Here is a 27,468-nt window from a genome sequence, read left to right as displayed (position 1 = left end):
TTCTTTATTGAGTCTTCTGGCCAAAAATGAGATGTGCCTTTTTCTTGTATTCACATCTTCATGCCAAGTAATAAACTTTGAAAGTTTTATTCATATAGTGCCTCCACATTTCTTGTGAAGTAACTCATTCATTTAAACATCTGAATAGTATTCCGTTACGTTTCATTCCATGGTTTAATCATTCCATCTTTGCCTGACATTTGAATAAATCTGTTTCCAAATTTATTCTATTACAAATAGTGCTGCAAAAAAAAAAAAATGCCTGCATATGTATTTGGAAATGATGTAACTATAAATGAGATTGAAGGACCAAAGGATTTTCAAAATGTAAAATAATAAGGTAATAAGAGCCACGCTAATATAAAGAGAATAAACGTGAGATTGAAGAATAGCATAATAACGTGGAAAAAAGAAGAATATGAGGACAAACACAAAATACATCAAAATAAAGGTAAAATATGTAATATCCTTGATATTACATGGAGGATCATAGCAAGAAAGTAAAATGATTATTATATTATTATTGTTATTACACTGGTCTTGACTGCAAAATCATTGCCTGTCCCCAGGCTGGAGGCCACAAATGACAAGGCTGCTACCATTGCTCTGTTGAGGCTCTGCTCTGGGGCTTCTCTCCTCTGCAGAGGACACTTGGAAAGCCTCCCCCACAGGCACACAGCCAGGCAAGGGAACAGAAGCTGCCCGAGAGCTCTGGCTGTTCGCTGCATTAACACGTGGGGTATGGAACACAGCAACCATGTGGGGAAAGCCTGTCTGCAGAGAGAATCCCAGCAGAATTGAGCAGAGCCCCAAAGACATCACTTGAGGCCCTGGATCCAGCCTCACCTGAAGATGTTTCTGAGCAAAGTTCTCTGGGACCTGAGCCACAAGTGAGTGTAGCTGTATCAGGCCCCAGGGGACATAAGAATTGGGGAGAAGGTCTTGGCAGCTCAAATATCAACACTTTGGGAACTTCAGGAGTGCTCTAGGGGTGGACACCAGTAGTAGCATCAGCAAGGCCCTTCTAGAAGCCTAAAGAAGGGCATTGGAGCAGAAAGTGACAAACATAGCAGGGGATCGGTTATCTATTGCTGCATAATAAATCGCCCCAAACTTAGTGACTTAAAGTAACAACTATTGCATTTGCTCAGGATTCTGTGGGTCAGCAATTTGTGCTGGGCTCAGCCGGGCAGTTCTTCTGCTGATCATGCCAGAGTCACTCATAGGGTGACTTGACCGGGGTGGTCCAAGGTAGTTTCACGCACATGTCTGGGTGTCAGCTGGGATTCCTAGAAGAGGCAGTTTGGCTGGGTCATTCTCTGCCCTTGGTCTCTTATCCTCAAGGAGTCTATTCCGGTTTTACTCACAAGTGGCAGTGTTGCAAGAGAACCAGGCCCAGTATATAAGTGCTTTTCAAGCTCCTGCCTGCATCATGTTTGCTGATGTCCCACTGGCCAAAGCAAGTCCCAGGAGCAAGTCCCAAGTCAGTGAGGGAGGTGGTCCTTTGGGCACCATTAATGCTATGGCATTACTATGTAATAAACAACAGCCTATTCATAAGCAGGTGAGACCTTCCCTGGGACAGCCCATGCAAAAGCAGGGCGGCCAGCAGGTGGGCCAGGACAACACAGAAGAGGGAGCTGAACCAGTGCCAGGGCTTTCAGAGGCCCAGTGGCTAAGAGGTGACAAACACAGGCTCTGGAGCCAGGCTGACCTGGGTTCAAATCTTCACTCTGCCACTTACTTGTTCTGTGGTAACTTCCCTACTCTGACTGTCAGTTTCTTCACCTGTAAAATTGCTACTGTGAGAATTATGAGACTGACGCACTGCCAGCTGCTCTAGGAGGGCAGCTCCTGGCGTGACAGCCAGGGAGCTCAGAGGCTTAGCCAGGCACAAGGAAGCAGTTCATAGGTGGCAGTGGAAGTGGTCAGTGGGACAAGAGTGTGTGTGGGGGAGTATCATGACGGTCGATGGCGACAGGGGCAGGGCACAAGGTGAGGGGTGTTCTGGATGAGCAGAGAGCTCTGGATGGGTTAGTGGGAGCGGACTGTTAGAGGAGGCAGGTGAGGGCATCCCGGGCAAAGAGAATGGTGCATCCAAAGGCACGGAGGTAGGAATGACAATGATGTGTTGAGCAAACTGCAATGCCACTGATGTGTGGGTGTGCCATGGCAGATGGCACTTTCCCAAGACAGGTGTGTCCCTTTCCCGTGATCTTCTGACGATGTGGCTGTTATGGGCAGACTTGTGCTCCCCCCGATTTGTATGTTGAAGCCCAGTACCTCGGAATGTGACTGTGTTTGGAGATACAGCCTTCAAGGAGATAATTAAGTTAAAATGAAACCCTTAGGGTGGGGCCCTAATTCAATATGATTGGTGTCCTTATAAGAAGAGACGCCAGGGAAGCACCACACAGAAGAAAGGCCATGTAAGGACACAGAGAGAAGGCAGCCATCTGCAAGCCAAGGAGAGAGGTCTCCGGAGAAACCAACCTTGCCAACACCTGTTCTTGGATTTCTAGCCTCTAGAACTGTGAGAGATAAATTTCCATTGTTTAAGTCACCATTCTGTGGTACTTTGCTATGGCAGCCTTAGCAAACTAATGCATTGACCTTGACATTCCAGTGGTGGCCTGTGTCCTCTCCGCTTGAAACCTACACTCGGGCCGCAGCCATGCTGGGAGGAAGCCCAGGTAGTCCATGCAGAGGGCCCCCAGGTAGGTGTTCGGCTGACAGCCAGCATCAATCACCAGACATGTGAGTGAAGACGCCTCCAGACAATTCCACCTCCCAGCTACTGAGTCACCGCCCCCCACACACCTCCCATCCTCAGCTGTTGAGTCACCCGCAGACAGTGAGTCTTTCCACCTGACGCCCTGGGCATGTGAACGGATGAGCTGTCCCGGCTGCACCCTTTTTCCAAATTTCAGACCCGCAGAATTCACAAGCATAGGGGAATGGTTGTTTTATTCCACCAAGTTTTGGGGTGGTTTGATACACAGCAATAGTAATTCCCAAAGGCTTTTCCAGAGCTGTGCCGCCGCCTGGCTTTGTTTTCCCATGAAAGCATAGAACACCTCTCTCCAGCACGCTCCCCAACCTTATGGAGAGCTGATGCTGCCACCTGGTGGCCAGGAGAAATAACGCAGGCTCCACCGCTCTCCCTTCCTGTAGAGACGCTTATTCACATTCATTCATTCATTCCACAAACATTCGCAATCCCTGATGGTGGCAGGTCAAGGTTAGTTTAAAAAAGCACATTCTAACACTACCATGTTTTGGGGTTTTTTTTGTATTCTTTCATCTTTGGTCATGAGATTCTGTTTACAAGTCCACAATCTCTTATACTCTTTTCCAAAATCCAAAATTCTCTGAAAACTAACGGTGTTTGCATCAGTTTACACAAGCTTCCTCAGTAACTAAACCTACTGAACTGACATAGGTTGTTTATAGTCTTTCATTAATATTTCACGGTGGAAATATTAATGGTTGATTGTGGGGTGTTGCTCTGGGCCCCTCTAAGGCTGCTGCACAACAGAGCAGTGGTTCTTAAAAGTGTGGTCCCCAGACCAGCAGCACTGGCGTCACCAGGTGACTTGTGAGAAATGGGAATTCTCAGGCTCCGCCCCAGACTTATTGAATCAATGGGGCCCAGCACCGCATTACTTTTTTGTTTGTTCGTTTTGAGACAGGGTCTCACTCTGTCTCCTCTGGTAGAGTGCAGTGGTGTCATCATAGCTCACTGCAACCTCAAACTCCTGGGCTCAAGTGATCCTCCTGCCTCAGCCTCCCAAGAAGCTGGGACTGCAGGCTTGAGCCACGACTTCCGGCTAGTTTTTCTATTTTTAGTAGGGATGGGGTCTCGCTCTTGCTCAGGCTAGTCTCGAACACCTGAGCTCAAGGATCCTCCTGCCTCAGCCTCCCAGAGTGCTAGGATTACAGGTGTGAGCCACCGTGCCCAGCACATTATATTTATAAAATCCAAAAAAATTCTGAAATTCCAAAGCACATTTGACTCCCATGGCTTATGGTAAAACATTGCTTTCAGACCTGTATTTTGAAATTTCAAGGAACATTAAGGGAAGCCATGAGGTTTTAATGTCTAAAAAAGGGAGCAGAGGCCAGGCGCGGTGGCTCACGCCTGTAATCCTAGCACTCTGGGAGGCCGAGGTGGGCGGATCGTTTGAGCTCAGGAGTTCGAGACCAGCCTGAGCAAGAGCGAGACCCCATCTCTACTAAAAATAGAAAGAAATTATATGGACAGCTAAAAATATATATAGAAAAAATTAGCCGGGCATGGTGGCACATGCCTGTAGTCCCAGCTACTCGGGAGGCTGAGACAGGAGGATCGCTTGAGTTCAGGAGTTTGAGGTTGCTGTGAGCTAGGCTGACACCACGGCACTCACTCTAGCCTGGGCAACAGAGTGAGACTCTGTCTCAAAAAAAAAAAATAAAAAATAAAAAAAATAAAATAAAATAAAAAAGGGAGCAGAGATTCTTTGTAGGAATGGAGAAAGGCTGCGATTAATAACAACAGAAGCTAACTTTTTCTGAGTGTTTGTAACCTACCAGGCACTGGGCCAAGTCCCTGCACTTACCTAGTCCATGCAATGAACCTAGGAGGTAGGTGTCTTTATCATGCCAACTTTATGAATGGGGAAACCGAGGCAAGGAGAGTGAGCAATGACCAACGCCTGAAGAGGGCCACCAACAGAAGTTGTGGCCTTCAGTACAAGGACACAGCCAGCTCACATGGCTTCATGCCTTTTTCCCTCTGATCTCTTGCTGATATGTCCCTTTGGCTAAATCCTATAAGAAGCCAGAAGACAAGGGAATCCCTACTATTAAACTCACAGTGCTGCAGAGGAGGATGAGGGGCGGAGAAGGGATCTGTAGGGGTAGTGAAGACATCCAGGCCACTATATTTTATGCCTCTATTGCATGTCTGTGCATCACATATGGATGCTATTGTAGTTTTAAGGTATAAAAGTATCACACTATAAGTATCCATTTGTGACTCGCTTTTCCCCACAACTCATTTGTTTTTCAGATTTATCAGTATCGATACAGGCAGATTTATTTCAGTTCATTTTCTCTGTTGTTTAGGATTCCATGGTATTAAAATACTTCTTAATTCATTTGTCCATTCCCCTATTGGTAGGCATTTAGGATGTTGCCAATCTTTTGATGTTACAGCTAAAGCTATAATGAATATCCTTAGACATATGAGGGGACTTCAAAAAGTTTGTGGAAAATGGAATTAAAAGATAAAAATTTAAAAATGTAAACTTTATTTTGTATTTCAAAATATTAAGGGGTAAAAATATAAACTTTATTTCTCATCATAAGCTCCATCAAGTTCAAGACAATTTTGTAAGTGATGATGCCAGTCATTTAGTCCACCCCTAAAGAACTTAAGGTCCCAGGAATTTAACCATGTCAGTGCAGTCTTTTTTACACAATTAAGAAAAATGGGTGCTCTTTACAGATTTTTTTTTAAGTTTAGGAAATAAAAAGAAGTCAGAAGGAGCCAAATCAGGACTGTAAGGTGGATGCTTAATGGTTTCCCATTGACACTCTCAAAAAATTGCCCTTGTTTGATGAAAGGAGTGAGCAGAAGCATTGTCGAGGTGGAGAAGGACTCTCCGGTGAAGTTTCCTGGGCATTTTTCTGCTAAAGCTTTGGCTGACTTTCTCAAAACACTCTCGTAATAAGCAGATGTTATCATCCTTTGGCCCTCCAAAAAGCAACAAGCAAGCAAAATGCCTTGAGCATCCCAAAAAAGTGTTGCCATGACCTTTGCTCTTGACAGGTCTACTTTTGCTTTGACTGGACCACTCCCACCTCTTGGTAGCCATGGCTTTGTGCTTTGTCTTCCTGATCATATTGTAAAGTTTTGTTTCATCTCCTGTTACAACTCTTTGAAGAAAGGCTTCAGGATTTTTTTTTTTTTCTTTTTTTAGACAGAGTGTCACTCTGTTGCCCAGGCTAGAGTGCCATGGTGTCAGCCTTTCTCACAGCAACCTCAGACTCCTGGGCTCAAGCAATCCTCCTGCCTCAGCCTCCCGGGTAGCTAGGACTACAGGCATGCGCCACTATGCCCGGCTAATTTTTTCTATATATATTTTTAGTTGTCCATCTAATTGCTTTCTATTTTTTCAGTAGAGACGGCGTCTCACTCTTGTTCAGGCTGGTCTCAAACTCCTGAGCTCAAATGATCCGCTGGCCTTGGCCTCCCAGAGTGCTAGGACTATAGGCGTGAGCCACCGCGCCCGGCCAGGCTTCAGGATCTTGATCCCACTTTTTTAAAATTTCTGTTGAAAGTTCTGCTCTTGTTTGCAGCTGATCTGGGCATGATGGTTTTTGGCACCCATGGAGTGGAAAGTTTGCTCAAATCTAATTTTTCAGTTAGAGTTGTGTGAGCTGAACCCATTGAGATGCCTGTGGTGTTGGCTATGGTTGCTGTTGTTAATTGTCAGTCCTCTCCAATTAGGGCATGAACAAGATTAATTTTTCCCCTGCAAATTGATGTGGATGGTCTGCCACTGCAGGCTTCATCTTCAACGTTGTCGTATGCTTTCTTACAATGAGTTACCCGTTTGTAAACGGCGATTTCTTTGGAGCATTGTAAAGCCTTTTCATAAAGCATCGACGATTCAGCATTCTTCCACCCAAGCTTCGCCATAAATTTGATGTTTGTTCTTGCTTCAAAGTTAGCAGAATTCATGTTGCTCTGAGAGGGGGGCTCTTTCACACTGACATCTTATCCTTCTTAGTGCCTCAAACTACATCCTGTTCAAACATGGTACAAGTTAGCACTTATGTCTTCTCCTACATAGGTGGGGGATTTTCGTTCTGCTGGTGTTCCTAAATGTGGACCTGTGGGGTTACAGGATACGTGTATCCAACTTTCCTAAATAACACCACATTTTTCTCCAAGACAGCTGTACCAGTGTTTGTTTCCTCACACTCTGTGGGATTCCAGTTGCATAATCTTAGCCCACCTCAGTATTGGCAGAGATTTTTTTTTTTTTTTTGCCTTTCTGATGGCTTTGAACTCCTGGCTGTTTTATTTATATTTTCCTGATAATTGAGAAGTTGAGCATCGCTTCAACCAATTTGTTGTCCGGGGATAAATATTTTGCCTTCTTACTTCATGCTTTGCCTATGTACAGTGGAGCCTTAATGCAGTTTTGAACTGCGTGGGTCCACTTACACGCAGATTTTGTTCAATAAATACAGTCTCTTTGGACAGGCTCCCCAATTCTGCAATCCAATTCGGATATAAAACACAGCATCCTCAGGGTGTGAGAGGTGACAGGCGTGGCCACGTTTTTGTACCCACAGGTTCTGCAGAGCCCACTGTAGGACTTAAGAATGCACTGATTTGGGGAGACAATGCCCGCCAGATACTGAGAGATGACTGTTCCTCCAAGCCTGGATTCCTAGAATTCCAAAAGACCTTCCCTCTCTTCTTCCAGGCAGCAACACGTGAAAAGCACTTTGGCGTTCAGGCTACCCCCTGGGGTGTGTATGTTCCAGGCTCAGTTTTGCCACTGGGGACTGAGGAACAAGTCTGTTTGCTGTAGGTGGTGTCTGTCCTGCCCCAGAGGCAACATGTGACAGTGGATGAGTGAGGGCAGAGGCAGCAGAGGCGGCAGCGGCAGCAACACAGCAAAAATGGAGGCGATGAAAACCTAAACCTCAGGTGATGATTCCCCAGATATTATCTTGCTGCATCTTCAAGCGCTTGTTTACTAAAGCCCTAGTGATGCCAGGATGAGAATCTGTTCCTCTAAACCCTTCCGCCAGCCTCATAAAGCGGGGTCGTTGCATTCGTTCAGCAAATCCGTCCTGTGCACCTCCCCTGTGCCAGGCTTTGTCAACAAAGCAGGCTGGCTGCCTGATTGGTGGCACTAAGTGGCGCTCAGTGGCGCTCACTGTATTAGTGTCCTGGGGCTACCGTAACAAAATATCACAGACTGGGTGGCTCAAACAACAGATTTTTATCTCCTCACTATTCTGGAGGTTAGAAGTCCAAGATCAAGGTGACAGCAGGGTTGGTTTCTTCTGAGGCCTGTCTCCTTGGCTTGCAGGTGCCATCTTCCTGCAGTGTTCCAACGGGGTCTTTTCTCTGACTCTTATTCCCCTCTTATAAAGACACCAGTCCTGCTGGATTAGGGCCCACCCATAGGAACTCACCTTACCCACCTCTTTCAAGACCGTATCTCCAAATACAGTCACATTCTGAGGTCCTGGGTGTTAGGACTTCAACGTATGAATTTGGGGGTGGGGGAACACAGCTCAGCCCATAAGGAGAAGACATTAATTCAATAGCCACATGTGAAATGACAGCTATGGTCCCTGGGGCTGCCTCTCCCAAGGGGTTTGACTGAGTGGGTTCTAGAAAATCTTCCCTGAGGAAGTGATGGTTTTGAGCTGAGGCCTGAAAGAGGGGTGTGGTCTAAGCAGAGAGAGAGAGAACACCAGGCCAGCCTGGGGGAACAGAATGCGTCAGGAGCTGGTACCCAGCCGGGTGTCTGAAGACTGAAAAGCAGTGAGGACATGGGTTTGGGGTGGCGGGGAGACCTCTAGAGATGACTTTGGAGATGGTGGTGCATTGCACTTGATAAAAATCATCTGAGCACTCCTTTAAAAATGTAGATTCCTGGCGGGGGGCCGGGGTGGGGAGTGGCACCTCACACCTGTAATCCTAGCACTCTGGGAGGTCGAGGCGGGAGGATCGCTTGAGCTCAGGAGTTCGAGACCAGCCTTAGCAAGAGCGAGCCCACCTCTCTGCTAAACGTAGAAAAATTAGCCAGGCATTGTAGCGCATGCCTGTAGTCCCAGCTACTCGGGAGACTGAGGCAGGAGGATCGTTTGAGCCCAGGAGTTTGAGGTTGCAGTGAGCTATGATGATGCCACTGCACTCTAGCTGGGGCAACAGAGTGAGACTGTGTCTCAAAAATAAATAAATAAAATAAAATAAAATAAATATACACATCCCAGGCCTTACCCCAGACCTGCTGAATCAGAATCTCCAAGGGGAAGGGCCCAGGAATCTGCATTCCTCCCCACATTTTTATGTTGAGAAATCTCACACCCAGGGAAATTGAAACAAATGTACAAGGAACACTTAAATCTCCTTCACCTAGATTCACTGATTGTTAACCTTTTGGTTCGTTTTCGATTTCACACCCTTCCTTCCTCCCTCTCTCCTCAGCAGGCATCTCCTGACTGTCAGGACCTTTCCCTCCACAATCATAACACCATTGTCATCCCTGAGAATAGTAATATCAATCCAGTAACGTCACCTAATGTGCAGATACTATTTCACACAATGTGTGAAACGTCCACAATGTTTCTTCTATCTGCTTGTTCAATCCAGGATCCTACCAAGATGCACACATTACATATATTTTTTTGGTGTTTCTCTTTAGTCTCCTTTAATCTAGAATAACTCCCCACCTTTAAAAAAATGATATTAACTTTTTCAAAGAGAGTCCAGGCAGGTAGAATGCCCCACATTCTAGATTTGTCTAAATTTTCCTCATGATTAAAATCAGGTTAAGTATTTTTGGCAAGAATATGACATAGAAGATGTCGGGTACGGTACGTCTTATTGCATCACATGGGGCGGGGTGAGCAATGTCACGTTGTCCCATTCCTGGCCATGCTGAGTGTGAGCCCTCAGTTACGGTGGACACCCCTGGCCCCTGGATCCCTCTGTCATGAAGGTACGTTTCCCACTTTTTAACTAGTGAATAATCGGTGGCATGATGTTTTGAACAATGTGAATATTCTTTTACCCAGTAACTTCCCACTCCATAGCTCTGGAAACTGTTCATGACCTCTGCTCTCTTGATCAATAATTGTATTGGTGATTGCAAAATGGAATCTGCATTTTTGATAAGTGCCCCAGGTGATAATTCTCCTTAGGGAATTTTGGAAACCGTATTTAATTCAAAGTAAAGGACCCAAGAGAATGAGGTTTTACTGCCAAGACAGCTGAAGCATTTTCCTAGGCCCCATCCTCCGCCATAGAATGAGAAAGGTGTGCAAAGGAGAGGCCTAGGAAGGAGCATTTTTAACACACACCCCTGCTATGGTTTGAATGTGGTTTGCTTGTCCCCACCAAAACTCTTGTTGAAATCTGATCTCCAGTGTGGCGGTGCTGGGAAGTGGGGCTGGGTGTTTGGGTCATGGGGGTGGGTTCCCCATGAAGGGCTTGGTGCTATTCTCTCACTTGGGAGACTGGATTGGTTCTCGAGGGAATAGATTAGTACCCATGAGATTGGGTTGTTCTAAAGCCAGGAAGCCCCTCCGGTTCCCCCTCTCTGCACGTGTCTGCTTCCTTTTGGACCTTCTCCGCCATGTTGTGACCCAGCAGGAGGGCCCTCACCAGAAGCCAGGGCCATGCCCTTGAACTTCTCAGCCTGCAGAACCAGGAGCTAAAGCAGCCTCTATTCTTTATAAATTACCCAGTCTCAGTTGTTCTTTTATAGCAACACAAAACAGACTAAGCACCTGCCCCAAACCCCCCCTTTCCTGCCCCCATGATTCTGTGCTCACTGAAGTTTGAGAAACACTGACATAGGCAATGATCCTTAACCCTCACTAAGTTAAGTGAAGTTGCATTTTTCACATACCTGGGGAATTTTTTTTTTTTTTTTTTTTTTTGATCTCTGTGTATTTAAAAATAAACCTCTAGAGATCCTGACTCAAAGGATCGCAGGTAGAGTCCAGGCATTAAAAACTTTAAAGCTCCCTTGGTGATTCCAGTGCACTGCTGAGACCGAGAGCCACTGTGCAGAATTCCCCAGACACTCAGTACAAACGTGGAAACCAGTCTGCCCCACGCCTAGTTATCCTTATCCTCACAGCATCACAGGACGAGCTCATCTGCTAGCCCCAAACATGTAGAGCTCCCGTAACAGCACTTTTGGGGCTTCCACTGTGTGCAAATAGTTCTTTGGGGAGCTTATGAAAGAGGTAGAAGAAAGGTCACTTCCCTCAAAAGCGCAAGGACGTGGGAAAAAAAACACACATACAAATACACGCAAGGTTGTACAATCGGAGTTTTACAGATCAGGAAACCATCAATCTAAAAGAGGAAATGACCGCCCAGCCAGCTCTTGCCAGAGCCAAGACTTATTCGGGATGCCTTTCTCCCTCTTGGCTCATTTTTATTCAAACCCACAATGCACTTCCTGCTCTTCTTTTGGTTGGACCTGGCCTGGAGCCAACACCTTCACCAGCAGCGTGGAGAGACAAGGGCCACCTAGCAAAGCTACTCTGGGCCCAGCATTGGACTAAGTATCTGTTGAATGAATGAATGAATGAATCCATCCAGCCCAGCATCTGCCCACAGGCTGGCCTTAAGAACCACTGGATCAAATAACTTTTAGAGTGAATCCCTTCTGAGGCTAGAATTAGCTCATTTTTCATGGACTCAGGAGTCTCTAGGCCTTGCCTCACATCATAGCAACTGCATAATTCACCCAAATTCTACCTTCTGCAAAATTTGTATGTAATTATGAGTTGATTGAGATGCAGTTGACTACTTGACCTAAAGTTATGTTGATATTTAATTCTATATTTACAAACATCAATGTTTCAGATTTTGTATGTTGGAGCCAATCCATTTATTTGCAGGTCATCAAGCATTCTCCGTAGCCTCTTAGGACATTCATTGGCCTTGTCTGACCACAGATGGTACCACAGATGACTACAAAACAAAGGGAGGACTCTCCTCCCTGGGGACAGGAGAGAGGGGTATGGAGGACACGGTCAGTGTTGCTTTCAAGGACCAGAGTATAGTTTAACTTATTTTTTTGATAAAAACATTATTGAGCTATAATTCACATACCATACAATTCACTCATTTAAAGTACACAACTCAATGATTTTTAGTATATTCATAGTCATGCAACCATGATCACTATCAATTTTCAAACATTTTCATCACCCCAAAAAGAAACTTCCTTTCACAGTCACCCCCCCAACTGCCCCCAACAACTCCCTCCCAGCTCTAGACAACTACTAGTATGATTTCCGCTTCTAAAGATGTGCCCATTCTGGACATTTCATACAAATGGAATCACACAATATGTGGTCATGTGGCCTTATAACTTGGTTCTTTCCCTTAGCATCATATTTTCAAAGTTCATCGATGTTGTAGCATGGACAGTGCTTCATTCCTTTTGATTGCCAAATAATATAGTGTTGTGCAGATGTACCACATTTTATTTATCTGTTCATCATTTGATGGACATTTGGGTTGTTTCCACTTTTTAGCTATTATGAATAATGCTACTATGAACATACGCATACAAATTTTTGTGTGCATATGTGTTTTTATTTCTCCTGAGTAAGTATCTAGGAGTGGAATTGCTGGGTCATCTTGTAAGTGTATGTTTAATATTTTGAGGAAATATCATACTATTTTTCAAAGGAGCTGCACCACTTTCCATTTCCTCCAGCAACATCTGAGGGCTCCAATTTCTCCATATCCTCACCAACACTTGTTATTGCCTATCTTTGATTATCACCATCCTAATGTGTGTGAAGTGATATCTCATTGTCTTTGATTTGCATTTCACTGATGGCTTAATGATGCTGAGCATCTTTTCATGTGCTTATTAGCCACCGGTGTATCTTCTTTGGAGAAATGTCTATTCATATTTCTGGCCCATTTTTTACTGAGTTCTTTGTCTTTTTATTATTGAGTTGTAAAATTCCTTATATATTCTTATATAGTATAGATGTAAGTTCCTTATCTGATTTGCGATTTGCAAATATTTCCTCCCCATCTGTGGGTTATTGTATTAGTTTGCAAAGGCTACCATAACAAAATGCCACAGACTGGGTTTCTTAAACAAAAGAAATTAATTTCTCACAGTTCTGAAGCCTTTAAGCCTGGGATCAAGGGGTTGGTAAGTCTGGTTTCTCCTGAGGCCTCTCTCCTTGGCTTGTAGATGGCTGTCTTCTTCCTGTGTGTTCACATGGTCTTCTGTGGGGCACATCCTTGGTGTCTCTTCCTCTAACAAGGACACTAGTCATTGGATTAGGGCCTCATCCTAAGGGGCCCTAACTCAATCACCTCTTTAAAGACCTTACCTCCAAATACGGTTATACTCTGAGCTACTGGAAATGTAACCAGGACAGTTCAGACTCCAGCATACGAATTTGGGGGGATGCGGTTCAGTACACAGGAATTATCTTTTCACTTTTTTGATGGTGTTCTTTGAAGCACAAAAGTTTTTAATTTTAATAAAGTTCAGTTTATCTACTTTTTCTTTGTTTCTTGTGCTTTAGGTGTCATATCTAAGAAACCATTGCTTATTCTAAGGTCACAAAGATTTATGCTTATGTTTTCTTCTGAGTGTCTTATAGTTTTAGCTCTTACATTTGAGTCTGATCCATTTGGGGTTAATTTTTCATATGGTGTGAGGTGGGGTCCAAATTCATTCTTTTGCACGTAGTTATCCAGTTGTCCCAGCACCATTTGTTAAAAAGACTATTCTTTCCCCATTAAATAGTCTTGACACTCTTGTTGGAAATCAATTGACCATAAATGTAAGGATTTATGTCTGGACTTTCAGTTTTATTCCACCGTCCAGATGTCCATCCTTACACCCATACCACACTGTCTTGATTACTGTAGCTTCATAGTAAGTTTTACAATCAGGACTTGTGAATCCTCTGACGTTTTTTGAATATACTTCAACTGCTGACATGAAACCCTGGGAGAAATGTGAATGAACAGCACAACATGGGAGCTTGGGAGTCCCTTCCACCCAAGGACTTCATTTCGGGAACACAGGCTCCAAGCTCGACATATGCCTTGGAGAGACGGATTCCCGCTCTTCATTATAAATCAATGGAAACGTTCTGCAGAGAACAGTGATCCCCTTGGGTTATTTTAAACATCACTTTAAGTCTTACCCACCTGCTCTGCTCTCTAATTGCTCCTACTGAAATGGTGTCATTCACAACTGGATTATTAATGAACTGAGAGGGGGCAGATGGGAGGGGGCTTTCAGAGTTTGGGGGGAGGGCCTGGGGGCCTGGAACAAGCCCAACCCACAGGTTTTCTCTCCCCTGAGAAAGGTTACCAAGGAAATCACTATACTCAGGTGAGCATAGCAAAACAACATTGCTAGTGGGTAAGGGACCCAGAGGAGTTCTTCAGACAAGATGGCTGGGAACTGAATTAACTGGGTACCACCCCCAATCCCTCCAAACTGAAACCCTGTCTTCCCCTCAGCAGGCTGGCCCTGGGGTGCCTAGAGCTCTGATCTGTAGGCTGAAAAACTCAGGAAACAAGGCCCTTTGTGAAGAAGAGAACCCTATTGTTCTCAGGCCAGTGTGGATTCCAGAGAATGTTTTGGGACGGTTTTTTCTCCTTTGTTTATTAACTTTCTCTCCTCTTCCAGGGGTGGGGGTGGTGGGGAGGTGGTTCTCAACACCAACGTAAAGATAAGTTAGGGTGAAGAAAGACCGGTGCACCGAGTTGCAGGGGCCTTCAGCCCCAGAAAGAGGCTTGAGTTAGATGATAGAAGCCACCGCGTATGTTTTGCTTTTTATTTTTAGCGTTAAATCTCAGGGAAGCAGCCCCTTTCTCGGTCCTGCACGTCTCAGACGGTGGCAGACGTCGGCGGAGGTACGACCACTTCCTTCCTTCTTGGCTTTACCTCTCTTCTTTCCGGAAAGAGGAAATGATGCGAGCCCACGTCGCAGGCCACGGCCCCCAGGCTCGCACTTGTCTCCCCCTCCCAGCTGGGGACCTGCCCCCACAGATCTGTCCCCAGGGCAAGGCCGGGCTGGCCCCTGGACTTCCTGGGAAGCCTTCAGACTCAGGCTGCGCGGGCCCTTAAGGTAGGAGACTTGAATTCCTGGCATTTGCACTAATTCTGTGTGACTTTGGGCAGGTTACTGCTCCTCTCCGGGCTTCACGATGCCCATCTGTCAAATGGAGCAAGAATAACGTCCTTGGCTTCCCCCTTTCCATGGTGGGGGCTGGGGAGAAGAGCGTTAGGAAAACTGTTCAGAAGACAGGCCGCGTCCCACCCAGTTTCAACTCAACTTCCTGCTGCTCAAAGGAGGGGCCCCCAGCCCGACAGCGCGGGGACCCCGCGGTGCTCTGGGTGGAAGCCGGCCGGGTGGAGCGCGCCCACCCCCTGCCCGCGAAGTCAGGCCCCGCCCTGGGGGAGGAGCCGAGAGGCGGCAAGGAGGCTCTGTCGGAGCAGAGCTGGCTCTGTCGCCTCGCGAGCAGCTGCGGCTCGGGGACCCACAGACCCAGCCAGGATCGGGAGCTGCCCGGGGCAGGGCTCCGGAGAGAGGGTGAGTTCCTCGGCGGCGCCGCCTCCTTCCCTGCGCTCTGCGGCTTGACAGCGCGGGGGACTAGGATGGGGCGGGGAGGTAGTCCCAGCCTCTGATAGCCTGGCTGGGGGCGGGGACGCTTTGGCTAAGGGCCGGTGGCTTAAGATAATTGGGGTTGGGGGACGCTGGAAAGGCTGGTACCGAGAGCGTGGGGTCGGGGAGTCGGGCTGGGGCGGGGCGTTCTCCTTGGTCTCGCTCTCCCACGACGAGGCCAAGGGTAGGGGGCGCATTGGCAGGTTGTTGGCTGGGGCCGTCCTGGCCAGATCTTGGGGCGGGGAGGCGGGGTCCCGGACCGGTTCTGGACTCGTGGGCCGCGGTCTGCCGGGGGTTGCAATGCCGGGCAGCGGGAGCCACAGCCCGAACCAAACACCCTCCCGGGGCCAGTCGCCCGGCGGGGCATGGGGGCGCCGCCCCCTCGCGTGGCGGGGCTTGGTTTCCGCAGGGAGCGCTCCTGGCCGGGCGGGAAAGGTCCTCAGGGCAGGCGCCCCCGCACGCAGACCCGCCCCGCCGCTGGATCCGGCTGACAGTGCCTGACAGCCCGGGGAGACCCCGCGCATGGTGGTTCCCCAGGAGAGGTGCGCCCGGCCTCTCCCAAGGGCCGCCGAGCGCCGGCTGCTGGGTCCCACACGCCAGGAGCGCGCCTCTCCCCGCGAGTCCCGCGCATCCACTCCGGCCGGGAGGAGCGCCCCCGAGCGCCGAGGATGAGCAGAAACCTTGCAGTCCGCCCCCGAGAGGTCGCGCAGAGGGGTCTCCCCAAGGTCACCCAGAGCGTCCAGGCTGAGCTGCCCAGACCGCCCCGGGTGGAGAGCCTGGAGTGGGAGTCGCTCGCTGCCCGCCTCCTTTCCTGCTGCAGACTCCCTTCCTCCGCTCCCCCTCCTCCCCAGCCCGGCCTCCGGTTTCATGGAGATGCTGATGATGCAGCTCCCAGCCTCGGCGGATAACTTGAGCCTGGGCGAGCTTTGAATCTGGCCCTGCCTCCCGTTGCGCGCCAGGCCTGGGACCCGGTGCCCCCGGACACCTCGGCAGCAGGGGGACGAGCTGCTTGCGCGCCCATGTGATTGGATTCCACATAATGGGTCCCTGTTCTCGCTGTCAGAAGCGCTCACCAGCTCCCCGCGGGCCTGGGCACCAGGTGCCGCCTCTGAATCACCCTCTGTGGAGGACCCGGGGCCCCGAGGTACCAGGCACGCTTTCCTCAGGGCTTTCCCTGGAAGGGGCCTGCCCTTGGCCGCCTCAGCCCGCGGGGTAGTTCTCTGAGTGCCCTGCCATTTCCTGCGGCTGGTGAAGCACGCGAGAAAAACCCTCCGTCTGGGAGGCCTCCTCCTAGCTGGTATTACAGCTTCTTAGCTCAGCCAGCGGCGAGCTGTCTGCCCCTGGGCCTCAGCTGCCTCTGAGAAATGGGGCTGATAGTCCTTTATGAGGCTGTGAGTGGCCTCATGTAGAGAGCTGGGTGCAGCCGAGCTCCAGCTCGGGAGGGTGAACTCTGCTAGGTAAATGTTGGCCGCCTTCAATACTGCTTTTGAGTGGGGCGTGTCCCTTTTAGACAGGTGCAGAAGAGGAGCCCTGGTGGGTGGTTCTGCAGGGGCTGGGGGTGTTTCCACATCTTCCTCCCTCAGCTCTGTCATACAGAGCCAGCTTGCAGGGGGCCGGTGGGGGCCAGCGCGTCTTTCCAGCACCTGCGGGCTCACACAAATCCCCCCTGCTTTCTCCCACTTGTCACTCAAATCCCATCTTCTAGGCGGAGTGCCCAGGACGATGGGGGCAAGGTGTCAACTGGGCTGCTCTGGACCTTCAACTCTGTACCTGCCTGGCGATTGGGGTCTACCCAGTAGTGTCCCCCCACACCGGAACCTTCCTGGCCCCAGCTCTTCCCAGCCTCTGGAATGACTTTCTTCAGGAAGGCCGTGGATCCTTCCTTCCCCTCTTGAGGTGCCCTCCCACTGCCACCCTCATTTGTGGCTCTGTGGTTCCTGTGTCAGGGCCCCACGCATTCTGCTGCTCTCTGGGTCTTCCCTGGCCTGGAAGGATGTGGTAGGCGAGGCGCGATGCCCGCTCAGACTTTGTTCTCTCTGGTAAATGACGCTGGAGTGGAGGTTAAATTCTAATCTAGCTGGTAAATCGTTTCTGAAGCCTGAGGCGCAGGGCTAAAAGGATGCTGACGCAAGGAGGTGGTTTTTCCCTGGGGCCAGAACCTTTCTGCAGAGCCCTGCTGGCCCCTTTGGAAGCTAGGCCTCAGGTCTTCTCCAAAGCAGCTCCATACCTGGAGTGAATTTTCTCTGACGGGCAGAGGTTGCAGCCAGTTTGGTTTAGCAGATTGCAGAAGGCACATGCCTGGATGCCTTGAACTCTCAGGAATCCCCCCACTCAACTTGTCCCCCCTCTCCCAACCTCGCCCACTCTCCCAATCTAGCCACTACCACCCATGCACCTAGGACATCTGACTCACTTGTTGGACAGTGGGTCCCACATGGCATTCTTCCAGTAGAGACCAGGAAAACCTTTTTCCTGAGTACACCTTAGCAATTGGGCTTCGAGGAGGGCTTGGACAAGCCTGCCTTTTATAGAAAGCTACAAATATGAAGTTCAGGGGAGCCAGCAAGTTCTCGTTAAATTCTATGCCTAAAAGCTCTGTGGCCCTGTGTAAGTTACTTACTCTCTCTGAGCCCTGGTTTTCTCACCTGTGAAATGTGAATCATAGTATATGCCTGCTTCACGGGGTTGAGAGGCTTCTGTGAGACCATAACGCATCGAAAGTGCTTAGTACAGCACCTGGCGTGGGCAGGAATGCAGGAAGTGATTGTTGTCACCATCACCACCATTTCCTCCCTTGCAGTGGGCTCTCAGAGCTTCCACCTCCTTCCGTGGAGCGGGGAGAGTTCGACCCTGTCTGTTCTGCCTCTAGCTGGCAGGACAGGGAAAGTCAGCCTGTCTCCTGCGGGTGGGGTGGGGGCTGACTCCTGGGAATTTAAGTCCAGCAGGGGCCTGTCCTCAGGGAGTCTGTGAGCAGCCGCTTAGCCTTTCTGGGGTTCATTGATTCATGCAACAGACATTTACTCCGTTCCAGACCTTGTGCTTAGCAAGGGATTTCAAGATGAATAAGGCAGTGCTCAGGATTCTCACTCTGTGGGGAGAGGAAGGCCTGGGGACAGATAATGAGGACACTGTGGGATCAAGGCTTCAACAGCAAGAGGACAGAGTAGCAGATCCAGGTGGTTCAGGCCGACCCAGGTGTGAAGCCTGCAGCTGCCACCTGGGAGCTGGGTGAGGATGGACACATGCCTTACCTCTCAAGCAGGCAAGCTGCCTCCCTCAGGTGGTGATGTGAGGAGAAAAATAAGACAATGTGTGTACAAAATCTTAGCTCAGGGCCTTGTAGATATTAATAAGTGCTCGCAGATGTTATTTGCTATTACTATTATCACTAGTCTGTGATTAGCAGTAACAGGTGGGCAGAAGTTGCTGTGGGAGCACATCGAGCCCTTCAGTGGCGGTCTTCCAGGTGGTGGTTTATAGAGGGGTGGGCAGCCAAAGCAGAGAGAGCAGCGTGTGCAAAGCACAAAGGCTTAGAGGTGCTTGGTGTCTTTGGAGAGTAGTGGCAGGAGTTGCAGCTAGAGCAGAGTCACTGCAGAGTGTGACGGAGGCAGGGGCAGGGGCAGGAGCAAGGCCAGGGAGGTGGTAGAGGCCATCCTTCCAGGGGCCCCGAATCACTCGCTGACCCAAAGCAGGCACACTGCAGCCTTGTCAGGTGGTGGCTCTCTGACGAGGGTTGTCTGATTGTAGCACCAGAGAAAGTTCAGGATTAACTTTTGTACGGGAGGAAGGGCTGGCCTGTGCTCATACATTCATGGTCCCTCCCTCTTCGTTCCACTCAGGAAGCACAGAGGGCCCCTGTCTCTTCCTGAGATGTTTTCCCCCACCTCTGCACCTGTTTCTTTCTTCCTGGGACTCAGTTTCTCATTTGAAAGAAGAGGGTAGGGATGGAGGAAGTGTCGTGACCTGACCTATATATTGATCATAGTATAGTACCAAGTGCATTCCAGAATGCTTGTCACTGTCCAAGGTCTTTACTTGCGTTGCCATTGAATTCTCATACCAATCCATTGAAGTGGATGCGCCTATCTCCCATTGCACAGAGAGGGAAACTGAGGCACAGAGGGAGAGGCAATTTACTAAAGGGCATGCAGCTTATAAGCGGCAGGAACTCACATCTGAGGGAGTCTCCAAAAGTTGCACACGCTGCACCACCTCTCTCACACCCTTTGTAAGCCAGAGTGGACTGCAGCACGTCTGGCTTCTTTCACTCTGCCTACCCTGGGGTGCTGGGCAGTGGGCACCTTGGAGGTGGGTCACAGTGGGCTGTGCTCTGGGTACCTGCCCTGATTTTTGGGAAATTCCTGTGCAGGAACTTTGGGGTGGGGGGAGGTGTTTTTGGATGTCTCAGAATCCATTCCTCAGCCCACGAGCATCTCAAAAACGGGCCTTGATGCAGGCAGTTTGCAGCCCGATTGATGTAGCAGGTGGTGGCCCCAGGAAGGAATGAGTGTTTGTGGTTGGCTGGTCAGAGCATCACCCTGTTACAGAAGACATCCAAACAAAGGCTCACATTTCCTTTGCCTTGGGGCTGAAGTTTAGGGCCAGCGTTCAAATCCTGGCTCTGCCTTCAGTTGACTTTTGGGCCTTGGGCAGTTTGTTCACTTCCTTGAGCCTCTATTTCTTCACATATATACCAAATAAATACAGATATATAGCACACATACATAATTCAGGATTGTCATAGGAATTATCATATGTAAAATGCCTGGCTTTCAAGCTGTAGATAATATTGATATAATGTCCACCAAATTTTCCTCCATGATACTTACCATAGTTGTGATTGTATGGTTATTTGTGATAGTCACTCTTTTAGTTTTCTGTCCCGTGCACCAGACCTGCGGTTCTCAACTTGGGGCACTTTGGCCCTCCAGGGGCTATTTGGCAATGTCTAGAGACATTTTTGGTTGTCACAATTTGGGAAGGGGCAATGGGGGAGGGGAGCTACTGACATCTGTTGCGTAGACACCAGGGATGCTGCTAAATGTTCTATAGCGAGCAGCACAGCTCCCTATGACCAAAAATTCTCTGATCCCAGGTGTCAATAGTGCCAGAGTTGAAAAACACTACACTGGACTGTGAGCTCCATAAGGTCAGTGACTGTGTCTAATTCATTCAGCTCGGTGTCCTCAGTTGCCCAGCGTGGTGTCCGGCACACGGGAGACAATCAATACGCATTAAAGGAATGAATGAGCACTTGGAAGGCCTTATGTCCCCTGAAGTCCCAGGGGTTTGGCTTGCAGGACATTTTGAATGGGCAGAAGAGATTTTAGATGAACCTGAATGATGAACAGCCAGTTGGTACTTCAGGCCAAAGAAATTCAGACAAGCTCTCTGTTTTCCTTCCCAGGCAAGTCCTTGGGGGCGGGAATTATCTGAATTGTTCCTGCAGTCGGCACTGCATTTTGCCCATGTAGACACAGGACTCACCTTTATCTGGACAAGGAGGCTGGGGCAGGGGAACATAGGTGCTGACAAGAAACACCCTGTCAGCTGGGCTCTTGGGATTTGCCCAGCTCGGGCACAGCTGCTGTCAGCTTCCTGTTTTGTCCCTTTCTGGTGGAATGAAGGAAACCCACTGAATGGCTGTTTTCCACTGACATTTGCGGCAATGCGATAGGCCTTGGATTAATGAGGTCAAGCTACGGTGTGAAATCTGCCTGATAACTTGAAGCTTGGCCAACAGGAAGACATCGCTTGTTTTCTTTGGGCTGTTTGATGTCTCTGCATGGCTTTAGGCAGGGAAGCAGGGCAGGGTCTCAACTCTGTACAAAAGACGGGAGTGTTTTACGCCCTGGAATTATAGAGGCTGGAGTTATCTCTCTTTCAATTTATTGGGAAGGTTTATTTTAATGTGGACTTTAAAATAAATAACTTGTTAAAGCAAAGGTTCACCCTGAGCCTTACACTGGCGGCAAGGCATGAGTCTGGGCTATTGAAAGGACCACGGTGTTCTTCCGGGTCTCTGTAGGAGTTTGAAGGGCAAGATTGACCCCAAAGGGTGTTTGGACAGGTAAGAACGTTGGTTAGAACTTATTGGATAGGGAAAAGGGGTCTAGGGTATACCTCAAACTTGTGCATGAATCACCCTGAGGTTCCTGTTAAAATGTTAGTTGGACTGGGGCTGGGGCTTCTGCATTTCTGTGAGCTCCCAGGGGTGTCATTCTGCTGGTCTGTAAACTGCACTTTGAATAGTAAAGATCTGGGGAACCCCACGTCTACAGATGGGGGTTCCCTGGTAAAACCCACCCAAGGCCAAAAGCAAATTTGGCCTGTTGTGCATCACACACAGCCATCTGCTCTGCTGGCCGGCTTGTGGAGTCACAGATGTTTACTGTGCCCCTTCTCTGTGTGCCCAGGCCTGGGACCAGATGTGACATACAGGATGCCTGGTCTCAAGGAACAACTCAAACAGCCAGAACAAGGTGGGATGGGCTTCGAGTGCTTCCAAAAGCACACTGTTCCCGAGTCATCTGGTCACCTGGGTCTTGTTAAAAACACAGATCCCTGGGCCCTAGCCCGGCCCACCTGTGTCAGAATCAGCCAAGAGAATCTGTATTTTTAAAAGGTGTGCCAGGTGGTTCTGATTCACAGCCAGGCTGATGGGAGGGAAGGTGGGAGGAAGAACTGCCAGCACACGCAGGTTAATTGCTCAGCAGGGCCTATGTGAGATTGTAGGGCTGTGAGCTGCCGGTGGCAGAGTTTAGCGCACACTGTGCTCCACTTGCCAAGCTCTGCACCCTGCAGGGTTGCATCTGCCTGGAGGGAAGGGCACCTTTTTCCTAATATTCATCATCATCATTAACACTCGGTACTTACCATGAGCCAGGTGCTGTCTATTTGACTCTTTCAGTCCTCCTAACAAATCTAAGGGGTGACATTGCTACTACCCTGTGTTTGCTGCTTAGGAAAGTGAGGCACAGAAAGGTTCAATGACTTGCCCAAGGTCACATAGTCGGTAAATGGCCAAGTCAGAATCTGAATCCAGGACATCTGGTTTCAAAACCCTTGCACTTAATCATTCCGCTCTCTGGCTTTTCTTTGCATAAAAATGCTATCTTCTCTCCATGCATGGGGCTGTCCCTACTCTGAGGGAGTGCCTATTTTCTGTCCCTCCCTCAGAGGTGGGGAAGGCTAGCAGTGACCTTGGCTGGTCTTGGAGTCAGACCTGGGTTTGATTCCCACCTCCACCATTTGCTCCAACCTTGAGTAAGTTACTTGCTTATATTTACTGAGCCTCAATTTCCCCATGTGTAAAATAGGAGTAATAATAGTGTAAGATGATATGATTAAGTATTTAGCCCCTGCTTGGCAGGTAGGATGTACTTGATACATAGCAGCTATTATCATTGCATTATTATCATTCAAGTCAGCCCCTGGGAGTATTTGGAGGCTGAGGGAATAGGTGAGCAGAGCGGCTGGTCATTTGTTTTGCTCCCTAGGTTACTTACGGCCATTACTTACCTGGGCATCCCTAACCTTTGCTCCTTGGCCCTGGTTAAAGGCTCCAGTGTCCATGCCAACCTGGAGAGTTCTCAGAATGTCTTGGTCCAGAGTCTTCCTCAGAACTGGCTTATTTCCTGTCATCCAAGAGCAGGTAAAAGGTACACATTCTGACACTTATTCTCTTTACGGCTTTGGCACTTTTTGGTGACTTTCCTGTCTCCAGGTTCCCTTCTGGAACTATTGTTGTCCTTGGCTCTCCCACGGACTGGACAGAGAGATGATGCTGGCCTGTAAACATTGCCTATTGCTTTATAAAGAAATAGGGGAGATTTTCACCAAAATGTCATTCATTTTTTTTTACATATAAACTTAGGCTTTGTTTTCCTATAGCTGTATTTTATGCTTTCTAATTATAAAAAGAATACAGATGCATCATAAGTAAAACTTCCTCAGCCATCTTCCCAGCCACCCATTCCTGTTCCTGAGAAGAAATCTCTGAATGTTTTCTGTATCTTCCCATGCATTTTTTATGCACATACCAACCCATATTCATTTACGTTTTATCCTTTTCTCTTTTCAACACATCTGTACAACACTCTTCTGAGATTTTCTTTCTCAGCTGATGTATCAGAGCACATGCCAACACCTAGATCTGCCTGGGTCTTTAAGGCTACATGTTATTCCAGTGGTAAAAATGTACCATAATTTATTTTCTAGTCCCTCGATGATGGTTAAGATTGTTTCAGTTTTTTTCCTACCACAGATGTATAATGTTGTAACATCCGTGTTTGTAAAGTGTATGCCTTTGTACACTGGTTTGATTTTATTCGTCAGGAAAACTCCTGGCAGTCAGAACTATGATAGACATTGCCAAATTGTTCTTTCAGGAGGGCAAACCCATTTCTGTTTTCTCTACAGTGTGTGTGAATGACTGTTTCCCATGCCTTCTCCAACACTGAGCACTAACTTTCATTTTTGCTAGTCTTGCCGGTATAAAACAGAAATAACGTTTCTGAGTTAGGTTCTACAGTAATTCAGATCGCATGACCCTTTGGACCATGCCTAACATAACGATTGTTAAATATTCGGGAACTACATTTTACCTGGCCTTAATGCTTGGAATTAGAGGAACAAAACTGAATGAAACTGCCCTCTGCCCTCAAGTGGATCCCATTTCCTGGATGTGGCAGACACGTGGACAAATAAAACACAAGAGCAAAATGAGGTGGTGGAAGTTGTGCTAGAGGAATGCATAAGCTAAATTTTGTCTGATAACCTCTATCTTCAGGAATATCACAAATGAATTCATAAAATAACAGTATGCACTATGTCTTGGGGTAGGGGTGGGGGGTGCCTTGAAATTCTCGAAAGCATACAGCTTGTTTAGAAGCAGAAAAATCAGGTAGCTTACCCCTAGTGGGGGCAGCAAAAGAGTTGGGAAGTTAGGAAGGGTGAGAAATTTTAAAGTAGTCTCTTTTGGCCGGGCGTGGTGGCTCACGCCTGTAATCCTAGCACTCTGGGAGGCCGAGGTGGGGGGGGGAATTGCTCGAGGTCAGGAATTCGAGATCAGCCTGAGCAAGAGCAAGACCCCGTCTCTATTAAAAATAGAAAGAAATTATCTGGACAACTAAAAATATATAGAAAAAAAAATTAGCTGGGCATGATGGTGCATGCCTGTAGTCCCAGCTACTCGGGAGGCTGAGGCAGAAGGATTGCTTAAACCCAGGAGTCTGAGGTTGCTGTGAGCTAAGCTGACGCCATGGCACTCTAGCCAGGGCAAAAGAGCAAGACTCTGTCTCCAAAAAAAAAAAAATAATAAATAAATAAATAAAAATAGTCTCTTTTGCTGATTTCCATATTTACTAATAGGGTTTGTTTGAGGAAGCCTGTGCAGAAACCCAGCTGGGTTTGCAGCTGGCCCTGATTACAGATCACATATACCTAGGCAGATCTGTACATTCGTCCAGAAAGAGTGGCAGCAAGGGAGCAGAAGGCTGGCTTTAAAAATCTGCAGCCTTGGAGCTCATAGAGTGTGGATGTGGGTGGCATAAGTAGGCTGCTTATCCCAGGGGTTACAAGCAGGTGTGCTCTAAACAGGGCTGTTGTAGAGTGGATGCACAGGATGGGTGTTCAGTGACTGAGCGAGCATCAGAGATCTGTCTGTGTCTTGTAAAGGGGCCTCCCACTCAAAAAGAATAGGGCCATTTAGAAAGGGGTATGATCACCTGATCTGCCCACCTAGGGGGAAACAAACCTTCGCTATACATTTGCCTTGGGCCCACCTGTCCCAGATAGCTCTTCATTCACTTGGGACATCTTAAGAACAACACAAGGCAAGGGGCAGTGGAGAATATCAACTGAAACCATGCTGGGGAATGAACCTGCCATTGTTTTATAACAAATCCCCTAAGCAGGAGTATATAGAGCCAATTGCAAAGCCAATTGCAAGGCCAGTTGCAGAGCAGGAGGGAAAAAGAGACTGTGAAGTCCAGGGCAATCCCAGTCCATTCTTTCATGGAAGGCAAGATAGAAACCACGTAAGGTAAGTCCTGGTTCTGGTTCCAGGGCCCACCCTCTTCCTCCATCAGCCAGGTCTGTTTTGTCTGGTTTGATGCTACAGCTCTCATTCCAAGCCAAAGGACCACTCTCTTATGACAGAACTGATGGAATAATCTTTGTGAATTTTCATTCTCTTGGTCTCCCACCTTCCTGTCCACTGTCTCCCATCACCTGCCCTGTGCTGGGTGGCTCTATGATGGGATGTAAAGGTGAGTGACACATAGCCCTTGTCTTCTGAGAACATCCAGTCTAATGGAAGAGGCAGATCCCAAACCAACAGTTACCACAGAGTGTTGAATGTTGGGTGCCACAGTGGAGATGTGGTCAAATGCCTGGGAACTAGTAAGGAGGAAGAGACACATTTGGCATGGGGAAGGGAAAGAACAGTTCCGAGGGAATATTAAGAACATTGAGACAACATTGTCTAAGGGAGACTAAGCAAGGCAAGTGCTGAACATGGTGCCTGGAAAGCACTTAAGAGATGATGTTATCATCACCACACTTGAGCTGCTTTTCAAAGAACAAGGAGTTTCCCAGGTGGAAGGAAAGAAGGGTATTTCCACCTGTGGAACAGCATGTGTGAAGGTGAGGAGGTAGGTGTGATGGAGTGAAGATTGAATGGGTTTTGTAGAGGTAAATCTTTATTCAAATCCTAGCCCTGCCACTTCCCAGTTGTGATTTTGAGCATGTCAAGATGAGGCCTCCCTTTCCTAATAGTGGGGATAATGGTATCTGTTTTTAAGACCCATTGTGGGGATGAAAGTCAATTTATGCACAATACCTGGCACATAGTAGAGTCTTAGCAAATGGTGGGTACCATTGTGGAGGTGTGACTCTATCAGGCTTGTTCAGTGTAGCTGGAAAATAAGATATTTAGTGGGTTGGGGGTGGAAAGGAAGGGTAGGATGGCCAGTGATAAAGCTACAATGTCAAGGTCAGATACTGGATGGTCTGGACTTCTAGGCTGAGGGCTTAAGACTTGACCCCACCATAGGCACTGGGACCCATCAAATGCTTCCCTACAATGGAAATACAGGATCAGACTTGGTTTAAGAATGAAAACTCCACCAGTGATGTGGATGGTGGGTTGGAAGGTAAGAGATGGAGGTGAGGAACCCACTTTGAAAACCACTGCGTTCCCTCTTCTTGTCTTAGCAACTTAGCTCACATTAGCGTAGTAAAGGCCCTGTTAAGTTTCATAGTCAAGTCCTGCCTGGAGAGGCAGTTGAGGGCAATGGTTAAGAGCTTGGACTTCAGTGTCAAAGCTAATCTGGATTTGAATCCTAGCCCTGTTGCTTACTGGCTGTATGACCTTGGGCAATTACATAACCCTACTGGGCTTTAGTTTACCCTTCCATAAAATGGGGATTAATAGTACCTTTCTCACAGGCTTGCTGTGAGGATTAATTGAGATAATGTAGCTACAGCACTTAGCTCTAGGAACACAGTGAGTGTTCAGTAAAAGTTGATAGTTGTATTAAATATATTACTTATTTAACCGTGGAACCCTTTTGCCATGTAATGCCTATTAACCTCCTTTGGTGCCATTAGTGTTCTACCCAAAACATCCTGTTGTAGACTTTCTGGAGAAGCAGCAGCACTTTCTGCTCCAAGAAAGAGTAAGGAGGGTTGCCAAGTTCTGACACAGGGGTTCTTGGATGCACAGTAGACCCACCTGGGGAGCTTTTTAAAATTGTCAATTTCTGGCTGCACTCCAGACCAGTTAAACCAGAATCTGTTGAGGTGGGACCCAGACATTAGTCTTTTAAAAAATTTTTAATGAATTTTTAAGGAAAAACAAATACAGAAGAATACACCAATTCTCAGTGAATGTACTTTTCACAAACTGAACACGAAACAGAATGTTACCAGCATTCCAGAAATCCCCCAGTCCTTTTCCAGTCACTCCTCCTACCTTAAAACCTCATAGATTAGCTTTGCCTGATATTGAATTTTATGGTAATGGAATCATAGAGTATGCGTTTTGTG

This window comes from Eulemur rufifrons, chromosome 20 (genome assembly GCF_041146395.1).
Source record: "Eulemur rufifrons isolate Redbay chromosome 20, OSU_ERuf_1, whole genome shotgun sequence".
NCBI lineage: Eukaryota > Metazoa > Chordata > Mammalia > Primates > Lemuridae > Eulemur > Eulemur rufifrons.
The sequence above is the reverse complement of the archived record's forward strand: the minus strand, read 5'-3'. Positions refer to the sequence as shown.